Here is a 10,519-nt window from a genome sequence, read left to right on the forward strand (position 1 = left end):
ATGAATGTAGATGAGTTCAATGCCATCTTTGACTTCGACAGCACCGGCCACCAAGAGATCCCTCAGAACCGCATGCTCTACAACAGCATCAACTTCTGGAGTTCCACAGCCCCGAACATGGAGCTGTATAACTCCAGTAAGTCAAAATCCTCTGGTATCACAAGTCCAGCTCTGCGTTACATGCACTGGTTAGCCGCACACACCATCATGGGTCGTGGTGACAGCATTGGCGTAGTAAATGCCAGCAAGCTCTTTTTCTTGTGGTGTATGGTCACCGGGCAGTGCTATAGCACCAGCTTCTTTTTATGCAACCACCTCTGCCGCCTCTGTCATCAGCCTACCGGGCACATCGTGCTTGTTGGCCTCATTACAGCCATCGCCCTCCACTTCGAATTCGTCCCAGGACATCACAGGTTGCGCTCCGTCAGCGGAACATCAAGAATCGATCAAACCATCTGCATATCCAAGGGGATATGTAAGAAGGTTGGCAACACCTACTACCTGCTTGATGTCGAAGGGAATGCCATCCCTCGGAGAGATGAAGCACAAGAAGGACCTGGCGAGACTTCGCAGCCACAGGCAGAAGCCCAAGAGCCACTGTTTCATGAGTCCCCCACTCGAGTGCCTCCATACACACCACCACCCACAGACTCGGTCCTCGCATACCTACAGCACTTGGAGACCACCATCAACAACAGGATGCGAGCAATCGAGGACAACTTCCAGAAAGCCCACAACAAGCTGGACATGCTAATAGAGAGGCTCGATGAAGAGGAGCCAGCGTCGCCATCATCACCATCAGAGACCCTTTAGAGCTAGGACTATAGGATAGGTTCTCTATTGTAAAATCTTGCATACCTTAGTCCTAAACTGCAATCATAGGTCTCTTTTATTTGCTTTTTGTCCAAACCTTTCCATGCTTAATAAATAATATGCTTTTTTATTATTTTTGTACATTTTCTATAATTTTGCATATTATGTTAACATTGAGGACAATGTCCGATTCGAGTTTGGGGGGGTATAAGTGCATTTCTTGTCTTACATATCATTACATTGCTTAATTTCAGCTATATTATTCTTGTGTATCAAAATTTCAGAAAAATATTAAAAAATTTTTGAAAATTTTGAACTTTGAATTGTGAAACTTAGAACTATAACCGATTTCTAGTAAGCTAATAATTGGACTCCACGGGATAGAGGAATGAATGTATCTGAATAGGCAAAAAGGGATTTTAACATGTTGTCTGTGAAAAACCTAATCTCTTTAGTGGAACTAGACTAGTTAAACTCCTTCATAACTATTTATTTATCACATCGAACTTGTGAAGTTAGGAGAAATTTCTTGAAATATAAACAAATCAGAAAATGCCTCACCAGCTCTAAAACATATCTCTTGGACCTATCAAGGCGAAATCCTAGCATATGCTTGATGAAAAAATGATTAAGGCATTCTTTAATATAGCCTAATTAAGCCTTAGCCACCCTTAGTGACAACATGTCCCTTGCACCCAACTTGAGCCTATATTTTTACCTATATGATTTTCCTTGTTTACCCATAATTATTGACCTAGCCCTTAGCCTAAATACATAACTACCTTTTGAGAAAGCTAAATGCATAAGTAAAAAGTATATTAAGTGCAAAAAGGAAAATAGAGAGAGGATGAAGAACTCGAGAAAGAGTGCAAGTGTGCAATTGAAATCAAAGAAAAATTTATCTTTTCAACCCAGCAAAAGCAATGAGTTTGGGGGAGAAGACAAAAGGGACATAAAAAAAAAAAAAAAAAGAGAGAAGTCCCAAGATAAGTATCATGGAAGCATGCTTGGCACTATAAAAAATCAAAAGCCCCTCCTCTCCATACAAAATCAATAGAATAAACTTAGTATACTTAGTATTTTATACATAAATGCTATCCTCGTATTTGCATTCCCTATAAACCTTTAATTGGCAACCAAGTCATTATCCCTTTAGCCCCATTACACCCTTTTAAAGACCTTTTAATCTTTTGAAAAGTGTATACTACATTAGTGGAAATAGAAAATTGAGATATGCCTATGGAGTTGGAATTGAGTTACTTCATCACAATTATCCACAATAGAGGCAAATTTGGGGAAGTAAGTATTTCTCAAGTCTATCCTAATAAAATAGGTTATTTGTGACTTATTAATGGCCTTGTATAGAGGAATAATTAGTTGAAACACCATGAAAGGAGGTGAAGTTCCAAACAGGCAGCTATTAGAACCCATATGCCTTGAAAGAGGGTAAATGGTATGAAGGATTGGAAGAGTTTAATTATGTGCTTATTAAATTGTTGGTTATATTCCTAAGTTTTTCCCTAAAATGTGTTTTAAAACAAAGTTTTGTTTTGCTTGAGGACAAGCAAAAGTTTGAGTTTGGGGGTATTTGATACACTTGAATTGTATAAATGTTTTTAAGCACATTTGTATACTATCTCGTGGCATTTAGGTAAGTAATCTCATGCATAGTAGTTGATTTCATTAATTTTTGTAATTTCTATTGTCAAGCCCTTAATTCCATATTTTCTGCATCATTTCAGGTGTTTGGGTAAAGCCCCAGGGCATAGGAGTCAGGAAGGAAATTTGGAAAGGTCAAAAGACTGAGAATTGCTGCTGATACAAAGTACACGGGTCATGTAAGCAAAGCTACAGACCCTTGTAACCTTCTGCTAGATGAAAGCCAGAGAGCCAATGGAGGAACAAAAGTACACGAGTCATGTAATTGGACCCGTGTAATCTGAAGAGACTCATGTAAGTCTCTGCCGGGCACAAGCTTGAAGAATTTTCTGAGAACAAAAGTACATGGCCCGTGTAACCAGGCCCATGTAGACAACGCAGACCCGTGTAAGTCTCTATGCCAATGCAAGACTCCGCAATTCCGCTCTAATAAGTTACACGGCCCAGGGCCGTGTAGTGACACACGGGTCATGTACCATGCAGCAGCTAATTTTATAACCCGAATTCCTGCTCTTGTTTACACATTCAAATCAGACTCCTAAGGCTTTTTGGACTCAAAATGACCTAACCCTAGAACAGCTATTATAAATAGAAACAGAAAACATCCAAGAGGGGGATCAATCCTTTTACAGCACTTTTTAGGAGTTTCAAAGAGTGCTCGCTTCTGCATTCTCTCTAGCCGTCTTGAGGAGAAGAATATCAGTATCAAGAGGAGTTTTCCAGCCGAAGTTCCACAAGATCAAAGCTGCAAACCCTCTTTGGTTCTTTCATTCCATTTTCTTAAACAGATTTTTATTATTTTATTTCTTCTAGATGATTTCTTTTTACTGTCTTTACCTTTTTATCATGATGTTTGCTGAACTCACCATGAGTGAGTAGTTTTCATATTCTGGAATTGGGAGAGTAATGCTTGTAATCATTATTATGGATAAATATTAAGTTTTATTTATTGGATTTGAGATTTGTTTCTTGATTTAATTTCTTGTGATCTTAATGCATGCTATATGTTGGTACCCACTTAGTATTGATTATAGATATTAATTGAATGACTGAAAAGTGAAGATTAATATTAGAAAATCAAGATTTTGAACCTAGGAATTCTGATTTAGACATAGGCTGATACTTTTATGGAATTTCAAAATTGGTCAAAGGCCTTAAAGGGTTTTAATTAATTTGATCACCATAAAAGTCAAGTTTAAGTTAATTAAAATACACCCTAGATGCCTTGAGAGAGGACTTAGGATACCTTAGGGCTAATTTCCATTAAGGCAAACGATTCTCAATCCAGTAAATAAACAAGATAACATCCATAGTAAGATTCAAGTGTGAAATCTTAATTCCAGAATTGTTTCAAAATAGATTATATCATTTTAAGTTTATCATTCTAGTGTTTAAAATAAACAAACTTCATTTCCTCAGTATTCGATAGCCTAAACAGTTAAAATTACTGTGTAGATTGGTACTTACTAATCAAATTTCTCGTGGAAATGATACTTTATTAATTACTTTATTACTTGTTAGCGATCCGTGCACTTGCGGGGTTGTAAACAGGTGAAACTCATCCTTCTCACATCCCCCATCTATTTAAAGGATTGAGCCGAGAAATTTAAAGTGATTACTTTGGGGCAATACCACTCCATCCAAACTAACTCCTTTCCTATCACCTGTTCGGCCTTCACTGAACTTGCAATGCATGTATTCTGTCTTCGTTCTACTTAACTTAAATACTCTAAAGTACTTCTCCAAAGCTCTAACTTTCTATTGACTCCTTCTTATAGAGTTTGGTACTGATCGAATGTTATGTTTTATTAAATGATGATGCTGTATATATAACATGTACAAGCTAATCATGATAAGGATCAGATATACAGAAGGTATCCTAGCTAAGATATACAAGTGATACACATTAATCATGATAAGGATTAGATGTACAAAAGGTATCCTAGCTAAGGTATACAAGTAATACACATCTAGATATACATGAAGAGTTATACATAAATACAATCTGTATCATGCCCCCTCAATTAGAGCCACTTGTGGATCTAATTGCAAGAAGTGGTCGCAATTGCAAAAATCTTATCCGAGATACTGCTTTTGTTAGTAAATCTGCTATTTGATCCTTAGAAGAGATGAATTTCACTTGAAGTTCTTTCTTGGCTACCTTATCACGCAAAAAGTGATAATCAACTTCGATGTGCTTTGTTCGTGCATGAAAAATGGGATTAACAGATAAGTAAGTTTCGCCAATATTGTCACACCATATGATGGATATTTGTGTCATGGGTTGTCTTATTTCATGAAAAAGAGACTGCAACCACATGACCTCCATAGTAGCCATTCCAACAGCTCTATATTCTACCTCTATCGAAGATTTTGCAACAGTTGGTTGTTTCTTGGTACTCCAAGAAACTATGTTCTTGCCCATATATATATTGTGTAGCCAGTAGTAGATTTTCAGTCATCAATGCTACTTGCCCAATTTGCATCGTAGTACACAGTTAAATTATGATTAGGAGACTTAGTAATTAAAAGGCCATAACTTCGGGTAGCCTTCAGGTAATGGAGGATTCGCTTAACTGCTGTCCAATGAGGCTCTTTTGGATGTTGTAAAAATTGAGATACTTTTTGTATAACAAAAGCAACATCTAGACGAGTAATTAACAGGTATTGTAGGCCTCCTACTATACTTCTATAGAGTTGAGGTTCTTGAACAGGGTCTCATTGGGTACAACTGACCTTTGTAGTTGGGCATGTTGGGGTTGACATTCCATTGCAATTCTCCATTTTGGCTTTGCATAAGAGGTCTCAAACATATTTTTGCTGAGTTAGTAAAATACCGGATGGTGTGTGACATGCTTCGACACCTAAAAAATAGTCAAGAGGGCCTAGTTCTTTGACTATGAATTTTTCTTTTAAGCACCCGATGATGTGAGTCACAAAGTTGGTGGTGTTGCTTGTGAGCAATATATCATCAACATAAATGAGGCAATATGCTTTAGTTTTACCATCATTGTAGATAAATAAGGAGCTATTAGCACTGGATGTCTTGAAATGGAGTTGTAAGATTACTTCTTTAAATTTGGCATACCATTGCCTTGGAGCTTGACGTAAGCCATACAAGGACCTCTTGAGTTTGCAAACATGGTTAGGTCATTTTTAGTCATACCCTAGTGGTTGCATCATAAAGACACTATCATGTAAATCACCATGAAGAAATGCATTTGACACATCAAGAGGTTGGATTGGCCAACCATTTGTAATAGCAAGAGAAAGAACCACTCTTATAGTTACTGGCTTGATTATAGGGGAGAAAGTTTCAATAAAATCGATGCCTGGTCTCTGATGAAATCCTTTGGCAACAAGTCGGGCCTTGTAGCGGTTTAAAGAGCCATCTGCTTTTTACTTTACTCTATAAACCTATTTACATCCTATGATGTTTTGGGCAGTAGCTGGAGGAACTAACTCCCAAGTTCTCGTCTTCATGAGCGTAGTGATTTCCTCATCCATTGCTTTATGCCAATTAGAATCTAATGCAGCATTGTTATAACATGTTGGAGGTTCAGGTAAGGATTTAGTAGCCATTAGAAGCTTTGGTTTTAATGAACCAGTTTGGGAATGAGTAATCATGGGATGAGTTTTTGCTGGATGTGGGGGTTGATTATCAGATTGCATAGCTATGGTAAAAGATGATGGAGATGAGGAATAGTCATGGAAATCAGCTATAAGGGATAGGTCATTATTTTGTGATGTGAGAGGAGAGGTGATATAACTTCAGGTAAGAAGATGGGAGGTTGAGGTGTTGACTGGTGAGGATGACACGGGTAAAGGGGTACCATGATTCACACTTGGTGGTGTGAGTTGGGAGGTGTGATGTGATGGGAGACAGGGATGTGAAATTGGTGTGTTGGGTGGTGTGTTTTGTCATGGTGCAGGAACGTATAAAGGTTATAATGGTGGAGGTGGGCTTAAAATTCTAGCCGTAGATGTGGACTGAGGGACGGTAGGAGATGTTTGTGATAGTTCACTCATGGGTGCGAGAATAGGTGGAAGAAGGATTGGTCCATTATCATAAGCAGGAGAACTAGAGCTCTTATCAATGTTTGCAGAAAATGAGAATACCTGTTAAAAAAAGACAACATGTCATGAGATATAAGATTTGCCAGAGATATGATCCAAGCAGATATAACCTTTATGTAATTTACTATACCCCATAAAAACACATGGAGATGAGCGAGGTACCAATTTATTTTTGGTGTAAGGTTTGAGCCAAGGATAGCATAAACAACCAAATACTTTTAAAATAGTGTATTTTGGTGATGTGTGAAACAATAGTTCAAAAGCTATGGATGGTGCAGTATGAACATATGGGAGTTTATTGATGGTATAAACTATTGTTTCAAAGGCATAATTCTAATATTTCATAGGCATAGATGAGTGATGAAGTAAAGCACGACCAGTTTCTACTATATGTCTGTGCTTGCGTTTTGCACATCCACTCTGTTCTGGTGTATAGGGACATGAAATTTGTTGGGTTATTCCATTTTCTGAAAGATATTTAGAAAGAGCTTGATATTCACCTCCCCAGTCTGCTTGGAAACATTTTATTGGTAAGTCAAAATATATCTCAACTATATGTCTGAATTTGATGAAAATATTGAGCACCTCAGATTTTTGTTTAAGAAAATAAATCCACACATATTTGCTATAGTGATCAAAGAAAATCACATAATAATGATGACCATCAACTGAGGGCACTAGAGAAGGGCCCCAAACATTAGAGCAAATCAATTCCAAAGGTTTGCTCACTTGAGAGCTAAAATCACTGAAAGGTAATTTATGAGCTTTGCTAATTTGACAAGCATTACATGGATTTGAAAAAGAATCAACTTTATTGAATTATAACTTATTTGAATGAAGAACATGAGTAACAATCCTAGAATTAGCATGTCCTAAATGAGCATGCCAAGTACTTATTGTAGCAATATTAGCAATAGGAGGAGTAGAACCGGTGGATTGCAATGACATGGTGTATAAGCCATCCTTACTCTGGCCTTGATGGAGAACCCGCCTCGTGGGGATATCCTTAATAAGAAAACCATTAGGGAAAAATTCAATAGAAACATTGTTAGTTGCTGTAAAGGCATAAACAGACAAAAGATTATTTTGAATAGAAAGAGAGAAAAGAATATCACAAAGAAGAAAACGATAATTATTAGAAGACATATAAGAAGACCCTTAATGAGTTATGGGAAGAGAAGTACCATTACCAATAGTGACAACATCGTTGCCATGATAAGGGGTAGAGTTGGAGATATTCCCATGATCAGCAGTGACATGATAATTTGCTCCTGAGTCAAGTGTCCAAGATTGAGTGAACCTTGGTTGTGCGGTGGTAAAATTGGTGATTGGTCTTTAACTGGGAGGCATGGGAGAGGATGATATGGGCAATGGGCATTGACGTGCCATATGACATGTACCATTACAGTTATAGCAAGTAAGTGGAGATGGAGAGGAAGTTGGAGTATTATATGAATAACGACTGCCCCTGTTATTATAATGACGTCATAGTCCATGGTCGCCCCTGTTAGGCCTATAATTCTATGTCTTTGTGACAACTTGTGCAGTTAGGGGAACACTATTATCCACTATTAGTGCATCCAGATTCAATTGCGCTTCTTCACTTAAAAGGAGAGCATATAAGTCATCGAACTTTATTGGTGCATGACGAGCTTCAAGTGCCCTTGTAAAGGGACGATGAACAAAACCCAATCCTTCAATAATGTCTCCAACCAATACATCCTTGGATATTGGAGATTGCAAGGCTGCAAGTTGATTGTAGATGGACTATGCCTTTCGCATGTAGGAATCAATGGACTCTGTCCCTTTAGTTAAGTGTTTTAACTGCTTTTGAAGCTGTTGGATCTGAGTTCTTGAGCTTGAGGAAAAGATAGTTTGTAGTTTTCTCCAGACTTCCTTTGCGGTCTTAACACCTATTAAGTGAGGAAGTAAAGTCTCAAAGATTGAGCAAAAAAACCAGCTTAACACTAGCTGATCCTTTTGAAACCAAGAGGTATATTGTGGATTTATGGTACCATCTTCAAGGTTTGGTGTTGGTGGTGTATAGGTAGCTGATATGTGGTCAGCCAAGTTATAACTGTTAAGTAATAGCAAGATTTGTGCATGCCATAACAAATAGTTGTTGGAGCTTAACTTGACCGAGAGGAAGTGAGAAACATTGGATGGCGGTGGTGTAATTCAACTGAGATATCATTTGCAAATATCATTCGCAAATATCATGCACCAAGGGATACTTTCTTGTATATGTTTCGCCAATTCATTTAGAAATAATGTAAAAAGGTAAGGGCTTATAGCTGAACCTTGGTGTAATTCAACTGAGATAGGAAAATCTCTTGTGTCTCCTTCCACTGTGCGCACAATAGTAGTTGCTCCTTCATACATATCTTTCAACACTTGTAGGTACCTAATAGATACCATTTTTTTGTTTTAACACTCTCCATAAGACATCTCTTTGAACACTATCATAAGCCTTCTCCAAATCGATAAAAACCATATATAGAACTTTCTTCATATCTTTATATTTCTCCACCAAGCTTTTAATGAGAAAGATTGCTTCCATAGTTGAACGACCGAGCATGAAGCCAAATTGATTGAGAGAGATAGAAGCGTCATGACATAGTCGATGTTATAAATAAATGGTAGTTTATAGATGGATTAATATATATTATAAATATTAAAATTAATAAAAGTTTATATAATTCTTTTTAAAAACTAACGCAATAAAATTTGTTATAATAATTGAATTCCCAAATTCTACTTGTTTTTACACTCTAATTGTTATTGACAATTAATTATATGAAATCTTTGTTGTTAGGCTATTGATGCCCTTATCTCTTAAAAAATTATACATGCATGCGTAAAGGCAGCTTTCTGCTTCCACTTTGACTTAGAAATTGTAGCATTATAATTAATATTAGTTACTATTTATATTAATTAGTTTATTTAAAAATTCTCAATAGAATTATACTTCTTAATAAAATAAAATTTGATTTTAAATAGGAAATCAATTTTAAATGGTAAACCAATTAAATTAAATTTTTTTTAATAATATTTATAGGATTAAAATTATAGAATCACAAAATTAGAGTTATAACATGATTTTTGTTTTAAGTATAATTATTATTAAAATAATATTAAAATTTTAATTTATATCAATTATAATAATATTTAAAAATTGAAATTATTTATAAAAACTATAGCTTAGCAATGAATTAATATGAATAAACCTTTAATCGTTAAAAGTATTAGCGATAGATTTATTGTCGCTAAAAGTTATTAACGACAAATATACATGAAATAGCTATTGATACTAATTTTTTATTAATATTTTTATAAATAATATAAATCATCAAACGCGTGTATATATATATATATATATATATCTTCGTTTAGTATTTTTATTTATTTTTTTAATAATTTTTTGAGTTTTTTTCTTTATTTATGATTGAATCAGTTAATATATCTTTTAAATTTAAAATTTAATATTTTTATATAATTATTAATTATGGTATTGAAAATATAACTATATTATTTATATTTATTGTATATACTTTTCGTGGCTTTTAATTTTTAAAATTTTAATAGAAATTTTTTATTTTTTCTCTATTTTTCTACATTTTGATTCAACTAAAAGTGTAACCAATTGTTTAGCCCCAGACTTTGAGAGATTTTGCGACTGAGCTCGAATCGAATAGAATTGATAGACGTTGAACACTTGCACAATACACACGAATGACCCATCATTCATTTTGATTAAAGATGATTTGAAAAAGATTATTGAAAAATACAAAATATGAATCATTTTATTGTGATGCTTCAAAAAATAAAATCAATAACAAAATATCCAAAAGTTTCTCTTTTAACTTGCCTTCTATCAATTTAGCACAAACTTTGTCGTAAGTCTTTCAAAATCAATTCAAATGCTTTGTGAGTGCTCCAGTCACGTAAGCAACTTTTTTATTTTTTATAT

The sequence above is a fragment of the Hevea brasiliensis genome, unplaced genomic scaffold (genome assembly GCF_030052815.1).
Source record: "Hevea brasiliensis isolate MT/VB/25A 57/8 unplaced genomic scaffold, ASM3005281v1 Scaf1, whole genome shotgun sequence".
Taxonomy (NCBI): Eukaryota; Viridiplantae; Streptophyta; class Magnoliopsida; order Malpighiales; family Euphorbiaceae; genus Hevea; species Hevea brasiliensis.